At 55.3% G+C, this 24,540-nt stretch overlaps 1 long non-coding RNA gene across 8 annotated transcripts in view; it reads left to right on the top strand.

The window, feature by feature from the left end:
- The window catches only part of LOC142051170 (uncharacterized), a 391,438-nt gene that overhangs the window by 97,909 nt on the left and 268,989 nt on the right, over positions 1-24,540 (top strand). For all 8 annotated transcript variants that reach the window (XR_012658334.1, XR_012658331.1, XR_012658333.1 and 5 more), the window contains one exon: positions 2,443-2,552. This is a non-coding gene — a long non-coding RNA (uncharacterized LOC142051170). The remainder of the gene's footprint in view (positions 1-2,442; positions 2,553-24,540) is intronic.

Raw genomic sequence — 24,540 nt, 5'->3', positions numbered from 1 at the left:
GTGAGGGAACTGTGAGGGAACTGTGAGGGAACTGTGAGGGAACTGTGAGGGAACTGTGAGGGAACTGTGAGTAGGGGGGCGGCCCCCCGGGCCCCAGCCCCCCCCCCCCGCCTGGGGCCAGGGCGCCGCGGCCGCCGGCCCCTTCCTCCTCTGCCCGCTCCCGTCGCAGACGGCTCGGTATGTGTCACGAGCGGCAGCCCCGTTCAGCAGCTCTCGGAGGGCGCGCGGCTCTGCCCGGCCGTGACCGGGGCCCGCAGGGGTTTCCCGCTCGCCCCGAGAAGGCGCTGGCCCCGAGCCGGCGCGTCCCGCCCCGCCCGGCCCTCGGCGCCCTCGCGAGCTGAGCGCGGCCCGGCCAGCAGGGGGCGCTGGCGCTCACCGGCTGGGCGCGGGGGCGGGGCCGGTGGGGGCCGTTCCTTCCGGCCGCCCTTTAAGGGCCGCCCCGCAGGGCTCGGGCTTCCGGTGGCGCGTGCGCGGCGCGTCGGAGCGGGGGCGGGAGCGGTGCGTGTGGAGGCCGAAGGGCCGGTGCGTGTGGCGGCCGGGTCGCGAGGCGTCCCTGTGCGGTGCCGGGGCCCCTCTGCGGCCCGGCGTGGGAAGCCCGCGGCCGGCGGAGCCTGCTCGGAGCTGGGCGGGGAGCGCCGCGGCGGTCCGGCCGCCGGCAGCCATCCCCTGCGGTGGCCGGCAGCCCCTCGGGACGCCTGGAGGCCTGGCGGTGCCCGAGCCTCGCCTGCGGCAGCCGCCTGAGAGAGCAGCGCGGCCGTGTCCGGGGGCCGGAGAGCGCTGGTGGGTGAGTTCGGGCAGCGGGGGGCGGGTGTGTGTCTCCGGGCGGGGCCGGGGGGCTCCGTGCCCCGCAGAGGAGCCCCGGTCGGGCATCGTTCGCTTCCGAACAATGCAGGTCTGTCCCTGGTTATTTTCTGTGTACAGTGTTTCGGGCCACCTGAAAGCCTTTGGCCGGGTAGGTTTGGTGCGGGGCGATGGCAGGTGTGGACCCTGAAAGATCTCGGGTGGGGGGCGTGGGAGGTATTTCTTGCCTTAAAACTCTGAGCCCACCTCGTGTGTCATGTCGTGTTATCATGTCGTGAGTCTCGTGACTGTGGCAAATGGCTGAGTCGGGCGTTTTCTGATAACTAACTTCTGAACGTGTGCGTGTGTAGGCACGGGGAGATTTGTGCAGGGTGACGGAGCCCCTTGTGCTTCTGTGCTAATGTCTACCTGTTCTAGACCTCCAGTGTTGGAAAGCCTTTGTTTAGTGCCTAGTTGTGGCTGCGTAACTGCTGTTGCGCCTGCAGCTGTGCTCGCAGGGATGCTGGGTGGCTCCGCATCAAACCGGCCGCCGGGCGGCCGGGTTGTGCCGCAGAGCATGCCGGGAGCTGTAGTCCTTGCGGCTGCCGGGCGGCCGGGTTGTGCCGCAGAGCATGCCGGGAGCTGTATTCCTGGCGCAGTGGCTGCCGGCCCTGTCACGTGGTTCGCCGGGCATGGCGGGAGGCGCGGTCTTCCGGCGCTCGGGTGCCGGGCGGCCGTGGCGCGTACGGTACGCGAGGTGTATTTTTGGGGTTGGCTTCGTGTTGATTACTGGGGGCTTGCGGGTGCGGCCGCTTCCCGAGAAGCGGTGAGTTCCCCGGGAGCTGACAGAAGGGAAGAGGGAAAGGAGGAGGACGATGACCTTTTCCCCGTGCCCAGGGCGCAGATGATGGCCGCGTCCCCGGCCCACCGGAGGTCCCGCTCAGCCTCCCCTGGCCCCCCTTGCCCCGTGCGCCTGCCCCCAGCTCCGGCACCTCCCCATAAGCGTGCTGCATAGCCTTAGGCCGCCCCCAGGCCCTGTCGTGAAGGCAGCAAGCCGTCCCTCAAGCGCACTGGATTCCCCCTTGGTGCAGGGGCCCTTAGCAGTAGCGTGGGGAGGGAGCGGTGTGTCCAGAAGCCCCTGCGGAAGGAGAGGCTTTGGCCAGGGTCGATCGACGGTAATGACGGTCACTGTTTCTTCTTTCCCTCTCCCAGAGACCGTGCCGAGGACGTGGTTGTCTGTCCTTCCCCCGGGGATGCCGTTGCCTGCGGCCGTCTCAGGCTCGCGTGGCTTCTCTCTGCCCGTCCTCGCCGTCCTCGCAGCGCAGGGCCGAAAAGGGATAGACAAAGCCCTTCCCGGCTGCGGACAGGAGCTGCCTCGGCTGAAGCTGGAGACGCCAACAAAAGGTAAAGAAGAAGAAACTGAAGGTGCTCTGGCTGCCAGCTGCCTTCCTGCCGCAGGCAAGAGAGAGCCTGTCCATGCAGGTGGGGGAGGAAGGATCCCCCTTCATAGCCCGCAGCGGGCCAGGCCACCAACGTGCACCGTAGGGTCTGTACGCGTAACCCGGAGTTGGGTACGGGCGTGTAGTGCACGAGCAAGCTAGGCTACGTGCCTAGGAAGCCTCATCTGGTAAGAGCTGTAAGACACCCACGTATTCTCTTCAGGTGGAGGACGGCCTAGAGTCTGGAGCTGCAGAAGAGGCAGGGAGGAGAGGAGGGGAAAGAAGCATGTGAACGGCTAAATTGTGCCAGCAGCGCTGAGAGCGAGAGTCGCGGTGGGCCACTGGGGCCCCGTTGCCTCTCTTGTGTGTCCTGGGCCCTCCCTGTCTCTCCCCCGGCCCCCTCTCTTTCCTTACCTGCTGCAAAATTATTTTTTTTTGCGCCCCCCCCGCACCTTCTTTCTCCGTCTCGCTCTGAGTGGCTCCCTGCCTCCCCGTCTTTTCAGTCCTCCCTCTCTCTGTCCTGTAGCCTGTGGCTCCTTTTTCTTTCTCCGCCTCTCTCTGCCTGGCTCTGGCTCCGTTTTTTTTTTTTTTTTTTATTCCTCCTGCTCTGTCCTGTAGCCTGTCGGTGTTTTGTTGTTCTCTGGCTCTCTTGATCTGACTCCCTGTGTTACCGAAAAACGCGTTAAAATCGGAAACGACTCCTCAACACCAATTTAGTATTAAAGAGCAGGCATTCTATATTCGCGGCGCCGGATGCACGGGGGATCGCTCCTCCTGGCGTGCGTACCTCACGCACCTTTCCCGTACAATTTATAGATGAAAATTTCACATACTCATACATATTCATTATTGTCCTGTCTGCTGATTGGTACAAACTTGCTCGTTCCGTATGTCAGCCACTGCGCAGGCTCGGTTGTCCTCCCAGTACAGTGCGGGGAACGGGGACGTACAGTGCGGGGAACGGGGACGTACCAGGATCTACTGGGTTGTACTGGGAGGGAACTGGGACGTACTGGGAGGCTCTACAATGTCCTGGGATGTCCTGGGATGTAGTGTGGAGGAACTAGGATGTACAGGCTTGTACTGGGTTGTACCGGGTGGAACTGGCAGGAATTTGGGATGTACCAGGATGTACTGGGAAGGAACTGGTAGGGAACTGGGATGTACTGGTATGTACTGGGAGGGAAGTGTTATGTACAGAGGGTAACTGGGACGTACTGGGATGTGCTGGGAGGGAACTGTGAAGTACTGGGATGTACTGGGAGGGAACTGGGATGTACTGGGAGGGAACTGGGATGTACTGGGAGGGAACTGTGTAGTACTGGGATGTACTGGGAGGGAACTGTGAAGTACTGGGATGTACTGGGAGGGAACTGTGAAGTACTGGGATGGAACTGGGATGGAACTGGGATGTACTGGGATGTACTGGGAGGGCACTGGAATGTAATGGGATGTACTGGGAGGGAACTGGGGTGTACTGGGAGGCACTACAATGTTCTGGGATGTCCTGGGATGTGCCGTGGAGGAAGTAGGGTGTACAGGCTTGTACTGGGTTGTACCGGGTGGAACTAGCAGGGATTTGGGATGTACCAGGATCTACTGGGATGTACTGGGAGGGAAGTGTTATGTACTGAGGGGAACTGGGACGTACTGGGATGTACTGGGAGGGAACTGGGAGTGAACTGGGAGGGAACTGTGAAGTACTGGGATGTACTTAGAGGGAACTGGGATGTACTGGGTGGAAAGTGTTGGGAATTGGGATTTACTGGGAGGGAACTGGGATGGACTGGGAGGGAACTGGGATGTAGTGGGACATACTGGGAGGGAACTGGGATGTACTGGGGTGTACTGGGAGGGGACTGTTATGTACCGAGGGGGAACTGGGATGTACTGGGAGTGAACTGTGAAGTGCTGGGATGTACTTAGAGGGAAGTGGGAGGGAACTTGGATGTAGTGGGAGGGAACTGGGATTTACTTGGAGGAAAGTGGCATGTACTGGGCTGTACTGGAATGGAACTGGGTGTGAACTGTGTGTGAACTGTGAGGGAACTGTGTGTGACATGTGAGGGAACTGGGATGTACTGTGAGGGAACTGGGATGTACTGTGAGGGAACTGGGATGTACTGGGATGTACTGGGACAGACTGGGAGGGATCTGGGATGTACTGGGCTGCACTGGTAGGGAACTGGGATGTACTGGGAGGAATCTGGAATGTCCCAGTTGACACCCACTTCCCTCCCAGTGCCTCCCAGTATATCCCAGTCTCCTCCCAGTACATCCCAGTAAATCCCAGTTTGCTCCCAGTACATCCCAGTACATCGCAGTACATGCCAGTTCCGTGCCTGTACATCCCAATACATCCCCGTTCCATGCCAGTACATCCCAGTTCCCTAACAGTTCATCCCCGTACATCCCAATTCCCTCCCGGTTCACTACCACTTCTTTCCCAGTGCCTCCCAATACATCCCAGTTCCGTCCCATTACATGCCAGTACGTCCCAGTTCCCTCCCAGTACGTCCCAGTTCCCTCCCAGTACGTCCCAGTTCCCTCCCAGTACTGGGAGGGAACTGGGATGTACTGGGAGGCACTACAATGTGCGGGGATGCCCTGGGATATACTGTGGAGGAACTAGGATGTACAGGCTTGTACTGGGTTGTACCGGGTGGAACTGGCAGGGATTTGGGATGTACCGGGATGTACTGGGATGTACTGGGATGTACTGGGAGGTAACTGTTATGTACTGGGAAGGAACAGGGAGGGAACTGGGATGTACTGGTAGGGAACTGGGACGTACTGTGAGGACACTGGGATGTACTGTTATGTACTGGGAGGGAAGTGTTATGTACTGGGAGGGAACTGGGACGTACTGGGATGTACTGGGAGGGAACTGTGAAGTACTGGGATGTACTGGGAGTGAACTGGGAGGGAACTGGTATGTAGTAGGATGTACTGGGTGGGAACTGGGATGTACCAGGATGTACTGGGATGTACTGGGAGGGAACTGGTATGTACTGGGAGGGAACTGGGATGTACTGGGAGGGAACTGGGATGTACTGGGAGGGAACTGGGATGTACTGGGGACATACTGGCAGGGAACTGGGATGTACTGGGAGAGGATTGGGATGTACTGGGAGGGAACTTGGATGTATTGGGAGGGAAGTGTTATGTACCAAGGGGGAACTGGGACGTACTGGGATGTAGTGGGAGTGAACTGTGAAGTACTGGGATGTACTTAGAGGGAACTGGGATGTACTGGGAGGGAACTTTGAAGTACTGGAATGTACTTAGAGGAAACTGGGAGGCAACTGGGATGTAGTGGGACGTACTGGAATGGAACTGGGAGTGAACTGTGTGTGAACTGGGAGGGAACTGGGATGTACTGTGAGGGTACTGGGATGTACTGGGAGGGACTGGGAGGGATCTGGGATGTACTGGGCTGCACTGGTAGGGAACTGGGATGTACTGGGAGGAAACTGGAATGTCCCAGTTGACACCCACTTCCCTCCCAGTTTTCTCCCAGTAAATCCCAGTTTCCTCCCAGTAAATCCCAGTTTCCTCCCAGTAAATCCCAGTTTCCTCCCAGTAAATCCCAGTTTCCTCCCAGTAAATCCCAGTTTCCTCCCAGTATATCCCAGTTTCCTCCCAGTACATCCCAATACATCGCCGTACATTCCAGTTCCGTTCCTGTACATCCCAATACATCCCCGTTCCATGCCAGTACATCCCAGTTCCCTACCAGTTCATCCCCGTACATCCCAATTCCCTCCCGGTTCGCTACCACTTCTTTCCCAGTGCCTCCCAATACATCCCAGTTCCGTCCCATTACATCCCAGTACATCCCAGGTCCCTCCCAGTACATCCCAGGTCCCTCCCAGTACATCCCAGGTCCCTCCCAGTACATCCCAGGTCCCTCCCAGTACATCCCAGGTCCCTCCCAGTACATCCCAGGTCCCTCCCAGTACATCCCAGTTCCCTTCCAGTACATCCCAGGTCCCTCCCAGTACTGGGAGGGACCTGGGATGTACTGGGAGGCACTACAATGTGCGGGGATGCCCTGGGATGTACTGTGGAGGAACTAGGATGTACAGGCTTGTACTGGGTTGTACCGGGTGGAACTGGCAGGGATTTGGGATGTACCAGGATCTACTGGGATGTACTGGGATGTACTGGGAGGTAACTGTTATGTACTGGGAGTGAACTGGGAGGGAACTGGGACGTACTGGTGGGGAACTGGGATGTACTGGGAGGGAACTGGGACGTACTGTGAGGACACTGGGATGTACTGTTATGTACTGGGAGGGAAGTGTTATGTACAGAGGGGAACTGGTGCGTACTGGGATGTACTGGGAGTGAACTGGGAGGGAACTGGTATGTAGTAGGATGTACTGGGTGGGAACTGGGATGTACCAGGATGTAGTGGGAGGGAACTGGGAGGGAACTGGGATGTACTGGGAGGGAACTGGTATGTACTGGGAGGGAACTGGGATGTAGTGGGAGTGAACTGGGAGGGAACTGGGATGTACTGGGACATACTGGCAGGGAACTGGGATGTACTGGGAGGGGATTGGGATGTACTGGGAGGGAACTTGGATGTATTGGGAGGGAAGTGTTATGTACCAAGGGGGAACTGGGACGTACTGGGATGTAGTGGGAGTGAACTGTGAAGAACTGGGATGTACTGGGAGGGAACTGGGATGTACTGGGAGGGAACTTTAAAGTACTGGGATGTACTTAGAGGAAACTGGGAGGCAACTGGCATGTACTGGGATGTACTGGAATGGAACTGGGAGTGAACTGTGTGTGAACTGGGAGGGAACTGGGATGTACTGTGAGGGAACTGGGATGTACTGGGAGGGACTGGGAGGGATCTGGGATGTACTGGGCTGCACTGGTAGGGAACTGGGATGTACTGGGAGGAAACTGGAATGTCCCAGTTGACACCCACTTTCCTCCCAGTTTCCTCCCAGTATATCCCCGTTTCCTCCCAGTATATCCCAGTTTCCTCCCAGTACATCCCAGTAAATCCCAGCTCGCTCCCAGTACATGCCAATACATCGCCGTACATTGCAGTACATCCCAGTTTCCTACCAGTTCATCCCCTTACATCCCAATTCCCTCCCGGTTCACTACCACTTCTTTCCCAGTGCCTCCCAATACATCCCAGTTCCGTCCCAGTTCCCTCCCAGTACATCCCAGTTCCCTCCCAGTACATCCCAGGTCCCTCCCAGTACTGGGAGGGAACTGGGATGTACTGGGAGGCACTACAATGTGCGGGGATGCCCTGGGATGTACCGTGGAGGAACTAGGATGTACAGGCTTGTACTGGGTTGTACCGGGTGGAGCTGGCAGGGATTTGGGATGTACTGGGATGTACTGGGATGTACTGGGAGGTAACTGTTATGTACTGGGAAGGAACAGGGAGGGAACTGGGATGTACTGGGAGGAAACTGGGATGTACTGTGAGGGAACTGGGACGTACTGTGAGGACACTGGGATGTACTGTTACGTACTGGGAGGGAAGTGTTATGTACTGAGGGGAACTGGGACGTACTGGGATGTACTGGGAGGGAACTGTGAAGTACTGGGATGTACTGGGAGTGAACTGGGAGGGAACTGGTATGTAGTAGGATGTACTGGGTGGGAACTGGGATGTACCAGGATGTACTGGGAGGGAACTGGTATGTACTGGGAGGGAACTGGGATTTACTGGGAGGGAACTGGGATGTACTGGGACATACTGGCAGGGAACTGGGATGTACTGGGAGGGGATTGGGACGGAGTGGGAGGGAACTGGGATGTACTGGGCTGCACTGGTAGGGAACTGGGATGTACTGGGAGGAAACTGGAATGTCCCAGTTGACACCCACTTCCCTCCCAATGCCTCCCAGTATATCCCAGTTTCCTCCCAGTATATCCCAGTTTCCTCCCAGTACATCCCAGTTTCCTACCAGTTCATCCCCGTACATCCCAATTCCCTCCCGGTTCACTAACACTTCTTTCCCAGTGCCTCCCAATACATCCCAGTTCCGTCCCATTACATCCCAGTACATCCCAGGTCCCTCCCAGTACGTCCCAGTTCCCTCCCAGTGCACTGGGAGGCACTACAATGTGCGGGGATGCCCTGGGATGTACTGTGGAGGAACTAGGATGTACAGGCTTGTACTGGGTTGTACCGGGTGGAACTGGCAGGGATTTGGGATGTACCAGGATCTACTGGGATGTACTGGGAGGTAACTGTTGTGTACTGGTAGTGAACTGGGAGGGAACTGGGATGTACTGGGAGGGAACTGGGACGTAGTGTGAGGACACTGGGATGTACTGGTATGTACTGGGAGGGAAGTGTTATGTACTGAGGGGAACTGGGACGTACTGGGACGTGCTGGGAGGGAACTATGAAGTATTGGGATGTACTTAGAGGGAACTGGGATGTACTGTGAGGGAACTGGGATGTACTGGGATGTACTGGGAGGGACTGGGAGGGATCTGGGATGTACTGGGCTGCACTGGTAGGGAACTGGGATGTACTGGGAGGAAACTGGAATGTCCCAGTTGACACCCACTTCCCTCCCAGTTTCCTCCCAGTATATCCCAGTTTCCTCCCAGTACATCCCAGTAAATCCCAGTTTGCTCCCAGTACATCCCAGTACATCGCAGTACATTCCAGTTCCGTTCCTGTACATCCCAATACATCCCTGTTCCATGCCAGTACATCCCAGTTCCCTACCAGTTCATCCCCGTACATCCCAATTCCCTCCCGGTTCACTACCACTTCTTTCCCAGTTCCGTCCCATTACATCCCAGTTCCGTCCCATTACATCCCAGTACATCCCAGTTCCCTCCCAGTACATCCCAGTTCCCTCCCAGTACATCCCAGGTCCCTCCCAGTACTGGGAGGGAGCTGGGATGTACTGGGAGGCACTACAATGTGCGGGGATGCCCTGGGATGTACTGTGGAGGAACTAGGATGTACAGGCTTGTACCGGGTTGTACCGGGTGGAACTGGCAGGGATTTGGGATGTACCAGGATCTACTGGGATGTACTGGGAGGTAACTGTTATGTACTGGGAAGGAACAGGGAGGGAACTGGGATGTACTGGTAGGGAACTGGGATGTACTGTGAGGGAACTGGGACGTACTGTGAGGACACTGGGATGTACTGGTATGTACTGGGAGGGAAGTGTTATGTACTGAGGGGAACTGGGACGTACTGGGATGTACTGGGAGGGAACTGTGAAGTACTGGGATGTACTGGGAGTGAACTGGGAGGGAACTGGTATGTAGTGGGATGTACTGGGAGGGAACTGGGATGTACTGGGAGGGAACTGGGATGTACTGGGATGTAGTGGGAGGGAACTGGGAGGGAACTGGGATGTACTGGGCTGCGCTGGGAGGGAACTGGGATGTACTGGGAGGGAACTGGGATGTACTGGGATGTAGTGGGAGGGAACTGGGAGGGAACTGGGATGTACTGGGATGTACTGGGAGGGAACTGGGATGTACTGGGAGGGAACTGGTATGTACTGGGAGGGAACTGGGATGTACTGGGACATACTGGCAGGGAACTGGGATGTACTGGGAGGGGATTCGGACGGACTGGGAGGGAACTGGGATGTACTGGGCTGCACTGGTAGGGAACTGGGATGTACTGGGAGGAAACTGGAATGTCCCAGTTGACACCCACTTCCCTCCCAATGCCTCCCAGTATATCCCAGTTTCCTCCCAGTATATCCCAGTTTCCTCCCAGTACATCCCAGTAAACCCCAGTTTGCTCCCAGTACATCGCTGTACATTCCAGTTCTGTTCCTGTCCATCCCAATACATCCCCGTTCCATGCCAGTACATCCCAGTTTCCTACCAGTTCATCCCCGTACATCCCAATTCCCTCCCGTTTCACTACCACTTCTTTCCCAGTGCCTCCCAATATATCCCAGTTCCGTCCCATTACATCCCAGTACGTCCCAGTTCCCTCCCAGTACATCCCAGGTCCCTCCCAGTACTGGGAGGGAACTGGGATGTACTGGGAGGCACTACAATGTGCGGGGATGCCCTGGGATGTACTGTGGAGGAACTAGGATGTACAGGCTTGTACTGGGTTGTACCGGGTGGAACTGGCAGGGATTTGGGATGTACCAGGATCTACTGGGATGTACTGGGAGGTAACTGTTATGTACTGGGAGTGAACTGGGAGGGAACTGGGCTGTACTGAGAGGGAACTGGGACGTACCGTGAGGACACTGGGATGTACTGGTATGTACTGGGAGGGAAGTGTTATGTACTGAGGGGAACTGGGACGTACTGGGATGTACTGGGAGAGAACTGTGAAGTACTGGGATGTACTGGGAGTGAACTGGGAGGGAACTGGTATGTAGTGGGATGTACCAGGATGTACTGGGAGGGAACTGGGATGTACTGGGAGGGAACTGGGATGTACTGGGAGGGAACTGGGATGTACTGGGATGTAGTGGGAGGGAACTGGGAGGGAACTGGGATGTACTGGGAGGGAACTGGGATGTACTGGGAGGGAACTGGTATGTACTGGGAGGGAACTGGGATGTACTGGGACATACTGGCAGGGAACTGGGATGTACTGGGAGGGGATTGGGACGGAGTGGGAGGGAACTGGGATGTACTGGGCTGCACTGGTAGGGAACTGGGATGTACTGGGAGGAAACTGGAATGTCCCAGTTGACACCCACTTCCCTCCCAATGCCTCCCAGTATATCCCAGTTTCCTCCCAGTACATCCCAGTAAATCCCAGCTCGCTGCCAGTACATGCCAATACATTGCTGTACATTCCAGTTCTGTTCCTGTACATCCCAATACATCCCCGTTCCATGCCAGTACATCCCAGTTTCCTACCAGTTCATCCCCGTACATCCCAGTTCCCTCCCGATTCACTACCACTTCTTTCCCAGTGCCTCCCAATACATCCCAGTTCCGTCCCATTACATCCCAGTACATCCCAGGTCCCTCCCAGTACATCCCAGGTCCCTCCCAGTACATCCCAGGTCCCTCCCCGTTAATCCTAGGTCCCTCCCAGTACTGGGAGGGACCTGGGATGTACTGGGAGGCACTACAATGTGCGGGGGTGCCCTGGGATGTACTGTGGAGGAACTAGGATGTACAGGCTTGTACTGGGTTGTACCGGGTGGAACTGGCAGGGATTTGGGATGTACCAGGATCTACTGGGATGTACTGGGATGTACTGGGAGGTAACTGTTATGTACTGGGAGTGAACTGGGAGGGAACTGGGATGTACTTGGAGGGAAATGGGAGAGAACTGAGATGTACTGGAGGGAACTGGAATGGAATAAGAGGGAACTAGGACGCCCTGGTCGGAAACAGGGACGGAACTGGGAGGGAACTGGGACGTACTGGGAGGGAACTGGGACGTACTGGGAGGGAACTGTTGTGTACTGGGAGTGAACTGGGAGGGAACTGGTATGTAGTAGGATGTACTGGGAGGGAACTGGGATGTACTGGGACGGACTGGGAGGGAACTGGGACGGACTGGGATGCACTGGTAGGGAACTGGGATGTACTGGGAGGAAACTGGAATGTCCCAGTTGACACCCACTTTCCTCCCAGTTTCCTCCCAATACATCCCAGTAAATCCCAGTTTGCTCCCAGTACATCGCAGTACATTCCAGTTCCGTTCCTGTACATCCCAATACATCCCCGTTCCATGCCAGTACATCCCCGTACATCCCAATTCCCTCCCGGTTCGCTACCACTTCTTTCCCATTGCCTCCAAATACATCCCAGTTCCGTCCCATTACATCCCAGTACATCCCAGGTCCCTCCCAGTACGTCCCAGTTCCCTCCCAGTACATCCCAGGTCCCTCCCAGTACTGGGAGGGAACTGGGATGTACTGGGAGGCACTCAATGTGCGGGGATGCCCTGGGATGTACTGTGGAGGAACTAGGATGTACAGGCTTGTACTGGGTTGTACCGGGTGGAACTGGCAGGGATTTGGGATGTACCAGGATCTACTGGGATGTACTGGGATGTACTGGGAGGTAACTGTTATGTACTGGGAGTGAACTGGGAGGGAACTGGGACGTACTGGTGGGGAACTGGGATGTACTGGGAGGGAACTGGGACGTACTGTGAGGACACTGGGATGTACTGGTATGTACTGGGAGGGAAGTGTTATGTACTGAGGGGAACTGGGACGTACTGGGATGTACTGGGAGGGAACTGTGAAGTACTGGGATGTACTGGGAGTGAACTGGGAGGGAACTGGTATGTAGTAGGATGTACTGGGTGGGAACTGGGATGTACCAGGATGTACTGGGAGGGAACTGGTATGTACTGGGAGGGAACTGGGATTTACTGGGAGGGAACTGGGATGTACTGGGACATACTGGCAGGGAACTGGGATGTACTGGGAGGGGATTGGGACGGAGTGGGAGGGAACTGGGATGTACTGGGCTGCACTGGTAGGGAACTGGGATGTACTGGGAGGAAACTGGAATGTCCCAGTTGACACCCACTTCCCTCCCAATGCCTCCCAGTATATCCCAGTTTCCTCCCAGTATATCCCAGTTTCCTCCCAGTACATCCCAGTAAATCCCAGCTCGCTGCCAGTACATGCCAATACATTGCTGTACATTCCTGTTCTGTTCCTGTCCATCCCAATACATCCCCGTTCCATGCCAGTACATCCCAGTTTCCTACCAGTTCATCCCCGTACATCCCAATTCCCTCCCGGTTCACTAACACTTCTTTCCCAGTGCCTCCCAATACATCCCAGTTCCGTCCCATTACATCCCAGTACATCCCAGGTCCCTCCCAGTACGTCCCAGTTCCCTCCCAGTGCACTGGGAGGCACTACAATGTGCGGGGATGCCCTGGGATGTACTGTGGAGGAACTAGGATGTACAGGCTTGTACTGGGTTGTACCGGGTGGAACTGGCAGGGATTTGGGATGTACCAGGATCTACTGGGATGTACTGGGAGGTAACTGTTGTGTACTGGTAGTGAACTGGGAGGGAACTGGGATGTACTGGGAGGGAACTGGGACGTAGTGTGAGGACACTGGGATGTACTGGTATGTACTGGGAGGGAAGTGTTATGTACTGAGGGGAACTGGGACGTACTGGGACGTGCTGGGAGGGAACTATGAAGTATTGGGATGTACTTAGAGGGAACTGGGATGTACTGTGAGGGAACTGGGATGTACTGGGATGTACTGGGAGGGACTGGGAGGGATCTGGGATGTACTGGGCTGCACTGGTAGGGAACTGGGATGTACTGGGAGGAAACTGGAATGTCCCAGTTGACACCCACTTCCCTCCCAGTTTCCTCCCAGTATATCCCAGTTTCCTCCCAGTACATCCCAGTAAATCCCAGTTTGCTCCCAGTACATCCCAGTACATCGCAGTACATTCCAGTTCCGTTCCTGTACATCCCAATACATCCCTGTTCCATGCCAGTACATCCCAGTTCCCTACCAGTTCATCCCCGTACATCCCAATTCCCTCCCGGTTCACTACCACTTCTTTCCCAGTTCCGTCCCATTACATCCCAGTTCCGTCCCATTACATCCCAGTACATCCCAGTTCCCTCCCAGTACATCCCAGTTCCCTCCCAGTACATCCCAGGTCCCTCCCAGTACTGGGAGGGAGCTGGGATGTACTGGGAGGCACTACAATGTGCGGGGATGCCCTGGGATGTACCGTGGAGGAACTAGGATGTACAGGCTTGTACTGGGTTGTACTGGGTGGAACTGGCAGGGATTTGGGATGTACCAGGATCTACTGGGATGTACTGGGATGTACTGGGAGGTAACTGTTATGTACTGGGAAGGAACAGGGAGGGAACTGGGATGTACTGGTAGGGAACTGGGATGTACTGTGAGGGAACTGGGACGTACTGTGAGGACACTGGGATGTACTGGTATGTACTGGGAGGGAAGTGTTATGTACTGAGGGGAACTGGGATGTACTGGGATGTACTGGGAGGGAACTGTGAAGTACTGGGATGTACTGGGAGTGAACTGGGAGGGAACTGGTATGTAGTGGGATGTACCAGGATGTACTGGGAGGGAACTGGGATGTACTGGGAGGGAACTGGGATGTACTGGGATGTAGTGGGAGGGAACTGGGAGGGAATTGGGATGTACTGGGAGGGAACTGGTATGTACTGGGAGGGAACTGGGATGTACTGGGACATACTGGCAGGGAACTGGGATGTACTGGGAGGGGATTGGGACGGACTGGGAGGGAACTGGGATGTACTGGGCTGCACTGGTAGGGAACTGGGATGTACTGGGAGGAAACTGGAATGTCCCAGTTGACACCCACTTCCCTCCCAATGCCTCCCAGTATATCCCAGTTTCCTCCCAGTATATCCCAGTTTCCTCCCAGTACATCCCAGTAAATCCCAGCTCGCTGCCAGTACATGCCAATACATTGCTGTACATTCCAGTTCTGTTCCTGTACATCCCAATACATCCCCGTTCCATGCCAGTACATCCCAGTTTCCTACCAGTTCATCCCCGTACATCCCAATTCCCTCCCGATTCACTACCACTTCTTTCCCAGTTCCGTCCCATTACATCCCAGTTCCGTCCCATTACATCCCAGTACATCCCAGTTCCCTCCCAGTACATCCCAGTTCCCTCCCAGTACATCCCAGGTCCCTCCCAGTACTGGGAGGGAGCTGGGATGTACTGGGAGGCACTACAATGTGCGGGGATGCCCTGGGATGTACTGTGGAGGAACTAGGATGTACAGGCTTGTACCGGGTTGTACCGGGTGGAACTGGCAGGGATTTGGGATGTACCAGGATCTACTGGGATGTACTGGGAGGTAACTGTTATGTACTGGGAAGGAACAGGGAGGGAACTGGGATGTACTGGTAGGGAACTGGGATGTACTGTGAGGGAACTGGGACGTACTGTGAGGACACTGGGATGTACTGGTATGTACTGGGAGGGAAGTGTTATGTACTGAGGGGAACTGGGACGTACTGGGATGTACTGGGAGGGAACTGTGAAGTACTGGGATGTACTGGGAGTGAACTGGGAGGGAACTGGTATGTAGTGGGATGTACTGGGAGGGAACTGGGATGTACTGGGAGGGAACTGGGATGTACTGGGATGTAGTGGGAGGGAACTGGGAGGGAACTGGGATGTACTGGGCTGCGCTGGGAGGGAACTGGGATGTACTGGGAGGGAACTGGGATGTACTGGGATGTAGTGGGAGGGAACTGGGAGGGAACTGGGATGTACTGGGCTGCACTGGGAGGGAACTGGGATGTACTGGGAGGGAACTGGTATGTACTGGGAGGGAACTGGGATGTACTGGGACATACTGGCAGGGAACTGGGATGTACTGGGAGGGGATTCGGACGGACTGGGAGGGAACTGGGATGTACTGGGCTGCACTGGTAGGGAACTGGGATGTACTGGGAGGAAACTGGAATGTCCCAGTTGACACCCACTTCCCTCCCAATGCCTCCCAGTATATCCCAGTTTCCTCCCAGTATATCCCAGTTTCCTCCCAGTACATCCCAGTAAACCCCAGTTTGCTCCCAGTACATCGCAGTACATTCCAGTTCTGTTCCTGTACATCCCAATACATCCCCGTTCCATGCCAGTACATCCCAGTTTCCTACCAGTTCATCCCCGTACATCCCAATTCCCTCCCGTTTCACTACCACTTCTTTCCCAGTGCCTCCCAATATATCCCAGTTCCGTCCCATTACATCCCAGTACGTCCCAGTTCCCTCCCAGTACATCCCAGGTCCCTCCCAGTACTGGGAGGGAACTGGGATGTACTGGGAGGCACTACAATGTGCGGGGATGCCCTGGGATGTACTGTGGAGGAACTAGGATGTACAGGCTTGTACTGGGTTGTACCGGGTGGAACTGGCAGGGATTTGGGATGTACCAGGATCTACTGGGATGTACTGGGAGGTAACTGTTATGTACTGGGAGTGAACTGGGAGGGAACTGGGCTGTACTGAGAGGGAACTGGGACGTACCGTGAGGACACTGGGATGTACTGGTATGTACTGGGAGGGAAGTGTTATGTACTGAGGGGAACTGGGACGTACTGGGATGTACTGGGAGAGAACTGTGAAGTACTGGGATGTACTGGGAGTGAACTGGGAGGGAACTGGTATGTAGTGGGATGTACCAGGATGTACTGGGAGGGAACTGGGATGTACTGGGAGGGAACTGGGATGTACTGGGAGGGAACTGGGATGTACTGGGATGTAGTGGGAGGGAACTGGGAGGGAACTGGGATGTACTGGGAGGGAACTGGGATGTACTGGGAGGGAACTGGGATGTACTGGGAGGGAACTGGGATGTCCTGGGACATACTGGCAGGGAACTGGGATGTACTGGGAGGGGATTGGGACGGAGTGGGAGGGAACTGGGATGTACTGGGCTGCACTGGTAGGGAACTGGGATGTACTGGGAGGAAACTGGAATGTCCCAGTTGACACCCACTTCCCTCCCAATGCCTCCCAGTATATCCCAGTTTCCTCCCAGTACATCCCAGTAAATCCCAGCTCGCTGCCAGTACATGCCAATACATTGCTGTACATTCCAGTTCTGTTCCTGTACATCCCAATACATCCCCGTTCCATGCCAGTACATCCCAGTTTCCTACCAGTTCATCCCCGTACATCCCAGTTCCCTCCCGATTCACTACCACTTCTTTCCCAGTGCCTCCCAATACATCCCAGTTCCGTCCCATTACATCCCAGTACATCCCAGGTCCCTCCCAGTACATCCCAGGTCCCTCCCAGTACATCCCAGGTCCCTCCCCGTTAATCCTAGGTCCCTCCCAGTACTGGGAGGGACCTGGGATGTACTGGGAGGCACTACAATGTGCGGGGGTGCCCTGGGATGTACTGTGGAGGAACTAGGATGTACAGGCTTGTACTGGGTTGTACCGGGTGGAACTGGCAGGGATTTGGGATGTCCCAGGATCTACTGGGATGTACTGGGATGTACTGGGAGGTAACTGTTATGTACTGGGAGTGAACTGGGAGGGAACTGGGATGTACTTGGAGGGAAATGGGAGAGAACTGAGATGTACTGGAGGGAACTGGAATGGAATAAGAGGGAACTAGGACGCCCTGGTCGGAAACAGGGACGGAACTGGGAGGGAACTGGGACGTACTGGGAGGGAACTGGGACGTACTGGGAGGGAACTGGGACGTACTGGGAGGGAACTGTTGTGTACTGGGAGTGAACTGGGAGGGAACTGGTATGTAGTAGGATGTACTGGGAGGGAACTGGGATGTACTGGGACGGACTGGGAGGGAACTGGGACGGACTGGGATGCACTGGTAGGGAACTGGGATGTACTGGGAGGAAACTGGAATGTCCCAGTTGACACCCACTTTCCTCCCAGTTTCCTCCCAATACATCCCAGTAAATCCCAGTTTGCTCCCAGTACATCCCAGTACATCGCAGTACATTCCAGTTCCGTTCCTGTACATCCCAATACATCCCCGTTCCATGCCAGTACATCCCCGTACATCCCAATTCCCTCCCGGTTCGCTACCACTTCTTTCCCATTGCCTCCAAATACATCCCAGTTCCGTCCCATTACATCCCAGTACATCCCAGGTCCCTCCCAGTACGTCCCAGTTCCCTCCCAGTACATCCCAGGTCCCTCCCAGTACTGGGAGGGAACTGGGATGTACTGGGAGGCACTCAATGTGCGGGGATGCCCTGGGATGTACTGTGGAGGAACTAGGATGTACAGGCTTGTACTGGGTTGTACCGGGTGGAACTGGCAGGGATTTGGGATGTACCAGGATCTACTGGGATGTACTGGGATGTACTGGGAGGTAACTGTTATGTACTGGGAGTGAACTGGGAGGGAACTGGGACGTACTGGTGGGGAACTGGGATGTACTGGGAGGGAACTGGGACGTACTGTGAGGACACTGGGATGTACTGGTATGTACTGGGAGGGAAGTGTTATGTACTGAGGGGAACTGGGACGTACTGGGATGTACTGGGAGGGAACTGTGAAGTACTGGGATGTACTGGGAGTGAACTGGGAGGGAACTGGTATGTAGTAGGATGTACTGGGTGGGAACTGGGATGTACCAGGATGTACTGGGAGGGAACTGGTATGTACTGGGAGGGAACTGGGATTTACTGGGAGGGAACTGGGATGTACTGGGACATACTGGCAGGGAACTGGGATGTACTGGGAGGGGATTGGGACGGAGTGGGAGGGAACTGGGATGTACTGGGCTGCACTGGTAGGGAACTGGGATGTACTGGGAGGAAACTGGAATGTCCCAGTTGACACCCACTTCCCTCCCAATGCCTCCCAGTATATCCCAGTTTCCTCCCAGTATATCCCAGTTTCCTCCCAGTACATCCCAGTAAATCCCAGCTCGCTGCCAGTACATGCCAATACATTGCTGTACATTCCTGTTCTGTTCCTGTCCATCCCAATACATCCCCGTTCCATGCCAGTACATCCCAGTTTCCTACCAGTTCATCCCCGTACATCCCAATTCCCTCCCGGTTCACTAACACTTCTTTCCCAGTGCCTCCCAATACATCCCAGTTCCGTCCCATTACATCCCAGTACATCCCAGGTCCCTCCCAGTATGTCCCAGTTCCCTCCCAGTGCACTGGGAGGCACTACAATGTGCGGGGATGCCCTGGGATGTACTGTGGAGGAACTAGGATGTACAGGCTTGTACTGGGTTGTACCGGGTGGAACTGGCAGGGATTTGGGATGTACCAGGATCTACTGGGATGTACTGGGAGGTAACTGTTGTGTACTGGTAGTGAACTGGGAGGGAACTGGGATGTACTGGGAGGGAACTGGGACGTAGTGTGAGGACACTGGGATGTACTGGTATGTACTGGGAGGGAAGTGTTATGTACTGAGGGGAACTGGGACGTACTGGGACGTGCTGGGAGGGAACTATGAAGTATTGGGATGTACTTAGAGGGAACTGGGATGTACTGTGAGGGAACTGGGATGTACTGGGATGTACTGGGAGGGACTGGGAGGGATCTGGGATGTACTGGGCTGCACTGGTAGGGAACTGGGATGTACTGGGAGGAAACTGGAATGTCCCAGTTGACACCCACTTCCCTCCCAGTTTCCTCCCAGTATATCCCAGTTTCCTCCCAGTACATCCCAGTAAATCCCAGTTTGCTCCCAGTACATCCCAGTACATCGCAGTACATTCCAGTTCCGTTCCTGTACATCCCAATACATCCCTGTTCCATGCCAGTACATCCCAGTTCCCTACCAGTTCATCCCCGTACATCCCAATTCCCTCCCGGTTCACTACCACTTCTTTCCCAGTTCCGTCCCATTACATCCCAGTTCCGTCCCATTACATCCCAGTACATCCCAGTTCCCTCCCAGTACATCCCAGTTCCCTCCCAGTACATCCCAGGTCCCTCCCAGTACTGGGAGGGAGCTGGGATGTACTGGGAGGCACTACAATGTGCGGGGATGCCCTGGGATGTACCGTGGAGGAACTAGGATGTACAGGCTTGTACCGGGTTGTACTGGGTGGAACTGGCAGGGATTTGGGATGTACCAGGATCTACTGGGATGTACTGGGATGTACTGGGAGGTAACTGTTATGTACTGGGAAGGAACAGGGAGGGAACTGGGATGTACTGGTAGGGAACTGGGATGTACTGTGAGGGAACTGGGACGTACTGTGAGGACACTGGGATGTACTGGTATGTACTGGGAGGGAAGTGTTATGTACTGAGGGGAACTGGGATGTACTGGGATGTACTGGGAGGGAACTGTGAAGTACTGGGATGTACTGGGAGTGAACTGGGAGGGAACTGGTATGTAGTGGGATGTACCAGGATGTACTGGGAGGGAACTGGGATGTACTGGGAGGGAACTGGGATGTACTGGGATGTAGTGGGAGGGAACTGGGAGGGAATTGGGATGTACTGGGAGGGAACTGGTATGTACTGGGAGGGAACTGGGATGTACTGGGACATACTGGCAGGGAACTGGGATGTACTGGGAGGGGATTGGGACGGACTGGGAGGGAACTGGGATGTACTGGGCTGCACTGGTAGGGAACTGGGATGTACTGGGAGGAAACTGGAATGTCCCAGTTGACACCCACTTCCCTCCCAATGCCTCCCAGTATATCCCAGTTTCCTCCCAGTATATCCCAGTTTCCTCCCAGTACATCCCAGTAAATCCCAGCTCGCTGCCAGTACATGCCAATACATTGCTGTACATTCCAGTTCTGTTCCTGTACATCCCAATACATCCCCGTTCCATGCCAGTACATCCCAGTTTCCTACCAGTTCATCCCCGTACATCCCAGTTCCCTCCCGATTCACTACCACTTCTTTCCCAGTGCCTCCCAATACATCCCAGTTCCGTCCCATTACATCCCAGTACGTCCCAGTTCCCTCCCAGTACATCCCAGGTCCCTCCCAGTACTGGGAGGGAACTGGGATGTACTGGGAGGCACTACAATGTACGGGGATGCCCTGGGATGTACTGTGGAGGAACTAGGATGTACAGGCTTGTACTGGGTTGTACCGGGTGGAACTGGCAGGGATTTGGGATGTACCAGGATCTACTGGGATGTACTGGGAGGTAACTGTTATGTACTGGGATGTACTGGGAGGGAACTGGGATTTACTGTGAGGACACTGGGATGTACTGGTATGTACTGGGAGGGAAGTGTTATGTACTGAGGGGAACTGGGACGTACTGGGACGTGCTGGGAGGGAACTATGAAGTATTGGGATGTACTTAGAGGGAACTGGGATGTACTGGGAGGGAACTGGGAGGGAACTGTGAAGTACTGGGATGTACTGGGAGGGAACTGGTATGTACTGGGAGGGAACTGGGATGTACTGGGTGGAAAGTGTTGGGAATTGGGATTTACTGGGAGGGAACTGGGATGGACTGGGAGGGAACTGGGATGTAGTGGGACATACTGGGAGGGAACTGGGATGTACTGGGGTGTACTGGGAGGGAACTGTTATGTACCGAGGGGGAACTGGGATGTACTGGGAGTGAACTGTGAAGTACTGGGATGTACTTAGAGGGAAGTGGGAGGGAACTTGGATGTAGTGGGAGGGAACTGGGGTTTACTTGGAGGAAAGTGGCATGTACTGGGATGTACTGGAATGGAACAGGGAGTGAACTGTGTGTGAACTGTGAGGGAACTGGGATGTACTGTGAGGGAACTGGGATGTACTGGGATGTACTGGGACGGACTGGGAGGGAACTGGGATGTACTGGGAGGGATCTGGGATGTACTGGGAGGGATCTGGGATGTACTGGGCTGCACTGGTAGGGAACTGGGATGTACTGGGAGGAAACTGGAATGTCCCAGTTGACACCCACTTCCCTCCCAGTGCCTCCCAGTATATCCCAGTTTCCTCCCAGTACATCCCAGTAAATCCCAGTTTGTTCCCAGTACATGCCAGTACATCGCAGTACATTCCAGTTCCGTTCCTGTACATCCCAATACATCCCCGTTCCATGCCAGTACATCCCAGTTCCCTACCAGTTCATCCCCGTACATCCCAATTCCCTCCCGGTTCACTACCACTTCTTTCCCAGTTCCGTCCCATTACATCCCAGTTCCGTCCCATTACATCCCAGTACATCCCAGGTCCCTCCCAGTACATCCCAGTTCCCTCCCAGTACGTCCCAGTTCCCTCCCAGTACATCCCAGGTCCCTCCCAGTACTGGGAGGGAACTGGGATGTACTGGGAGGCACTACAATGTGCGGGGATGCCCTGGGATGTACTGTGGAGGAACTAGGATGTACAGGCTTGTACTGGGTTGTACCGGGTGGAACTGGCAGGGATTTGGGATGTACCAGGATCTACTGGGATGTACTGGGAGGTAACTGTTATGTACTGGGAAGGAACAGGGAGGGAACTGGGATGTACTGGTAGGGAACTGGGATGTACTGGGAGGGAACTGGGACGTACCGTGAGGACACTGGGATGTACTGGTATGTACTGGGAGGGAAGTGTTATGTACTGAGGGGAACTGGGACGTACTGGGATGTACTGGGAGGGAACTGTGAAGTACTGGGATGTACTGGGAGTGAACTGGGAGGGAACTGGTATGTAGTAGGATGTACTGGGTGGGAACTGGGATGTACTGGGAGGGAACTGGTATGTACTGGGAGGGAACTGGGATGTAGTGGGAGGGAACTGGGAGGGAACTGGGATGTACTGGGAGGGAACTGGTATGTACTGGGAGGGAACTGGGATGTACTGGGACATACTGGCAGGGAACTGGGATGTACTGGGAGGGGATTGGGACGGACTGGGAGGGAACTGGGATGTACTGGGCTGCACTGGTAGGGAACTGGGATGTACTGGGAGGAAACTGGAATGTCCCAGTTGACACCCACTTCCCTCCCAATGCCTCCCAGTATATCCCAGTTTCCTCCCAGTACATCCCAGTAAATCCCAGCTCGCTGCCAGTACATGCCAATACATCGCTGTACATTCCAGTTCTGTTCCTGTACATCCCAATACATCCCCGTTCCATGCCAGTACATCCCAGTTTCCTACCAGTTCATCCCCGTACATCCCAATTCCCTCCCGGTTCACTACCACTTCTTTCCCAGTGCCTCCCAATACATCCCAGTTCCGTCCCATTACATCCCAGTACATCCCAGGTCTCTCCCAGTACGTCCCAGTTCCCTCCCAGTACATCCCAGGTCCCTCCCAGTACTGGGAGGGAACTGGGATGTACTGGGAGGCACTACAATGTGCGGGGATGCCCTGGGATGTACTGTGGAGGAACTAGGATGTACAGGCTTGTACTGGGTTGTACCGGGTGGAACTGGCAGGGATTTGGGATGTACCAGGATCTACTGGGATGTACTGGGAGGTAACTGTTATGTACTGGGAAGGAACAGGGAGGTAACTGGGATGTACTGGTAGGGAACTGGGATATACTGGGAGGGAACTGGGACGTACTGTGAGGACACTGGGATGTACTGGTATGTACTGGGAGGGAAGTGTTATGTACTGAGGGGAACTGGGACGTACTGGGATGTACTGGGAGGGAACTGTGAAGTACTGGGATGTACTGGGAGTGAACTGGGAGGGAACTGGTATGTAGTAGGATGTACTGGGTGGGAACTGGGATGTACCGGGAGGGAACTGGGATGTACCGGGAGGGAACTGGGATGTACCGGGAGGGAACTGGGATGTACTGGGAGGCACTACAATGTGCGGGGATGCCCTGGGATGTACTGTGGAGGAACTAGGATGTACAGGCTTGTACTGGGTTGTACCGGGTGGAACTGGCAGGGATTTGGGATCTACCAGGATCTACTGGTATGTACTGGGAGGTAACTGTTATGTACTGGGAGTGAACTGGGAGGGAACTGGGATGTACTGGGAGGGAACTGGGACGTACCGTGAGGACACTGGGATGTACTGGTATGTACTGGGAGGGAAGTGTTATGTACTGAGGGGAACTGGGACGTACTGGGATGTACTGGGAGGGAACTGTGAAGTACTGGGATGTACTGGGAGTGAACTGGGAGGGAACTGGTATGTAGTAGGATGTACTGGGTGGGAACTGGGATGTACCAGGATGTACTGGGATGTACTGGGAGGGAACTGGTATGTACTGGGAGGGAACTGGGATGTACTGGGATGTAGTGGGAGGGAACTGGGAGGGAACTGGGATGTACTGGGAGGGAACTGGAATGTACTGGGATGTAGTGGGAGGGAACTGGGAGGGAACTGGGATGTACTGGGAGCGAACTGGTATGTACTGAGGGGAACTGGGACGTTCTGGGAGGGAACTATGAAGTATTGCGATGTACTTAGAGGGAACTGGGATGTACTGGGAGGGAACTGGGAGTGAACTGGGAGGGAACTGTGAAGTACTGGGATGTACTTAGAGGGAACTGGGATGTACTGGGAGGGAACTGGGATGTACTGGGTGGAAAGTGTTGGGAATTGGGATGTACTGGGAGGGAACTGGGATGTACTGGGAGGGAACTGGGATGTACTGGGACATACTGGCAGGGAACTGGGATGTACTGGGAGGGGATTGGGACGGACTGGGAGGGAACTGGGATGTACTGGACTGCACTGGTAGGGAACTGGGATGTACTGGGAGGAAACTGGAATGTCCCAGTTGACACCCACTTTCCTCCCAGTTTCCTCCCAGTATATCCCAGTTTCCTCCCAGTATATCCCAGTTTCCTCCCAGTACATCCCAGTAAATCCCAGTTTGCTCCCAGTACATCGCAGTACATTCCAGTTCTGTTCCTGTACATCCCAATACATCCCCGTTCCATGCCAGTACATCCCAGTTTCCTACCAGT

Source organism: Phalacrocorax aristotelis, unplaced genomic scaffold (genome assembly GCF_949628215.1).
Source record: "Phalacrocorax aristotelis unplaced genomic scaffold, bGulAri2.1 scaffold_62, whole genome shotgun sequence".
Lineage (NCBI taxonomy): Eukaryota > Metazoa > Chordata > Aves > Suliformes > Phalacrocoracidae > Phalacrocorax > Phalacrocorax aristotelis.
The sequence above is the reverse complement of the archived record's forward strand: the minus strand, read 5'-3'. Positions and strand labels throughout refer to the sequence as shown.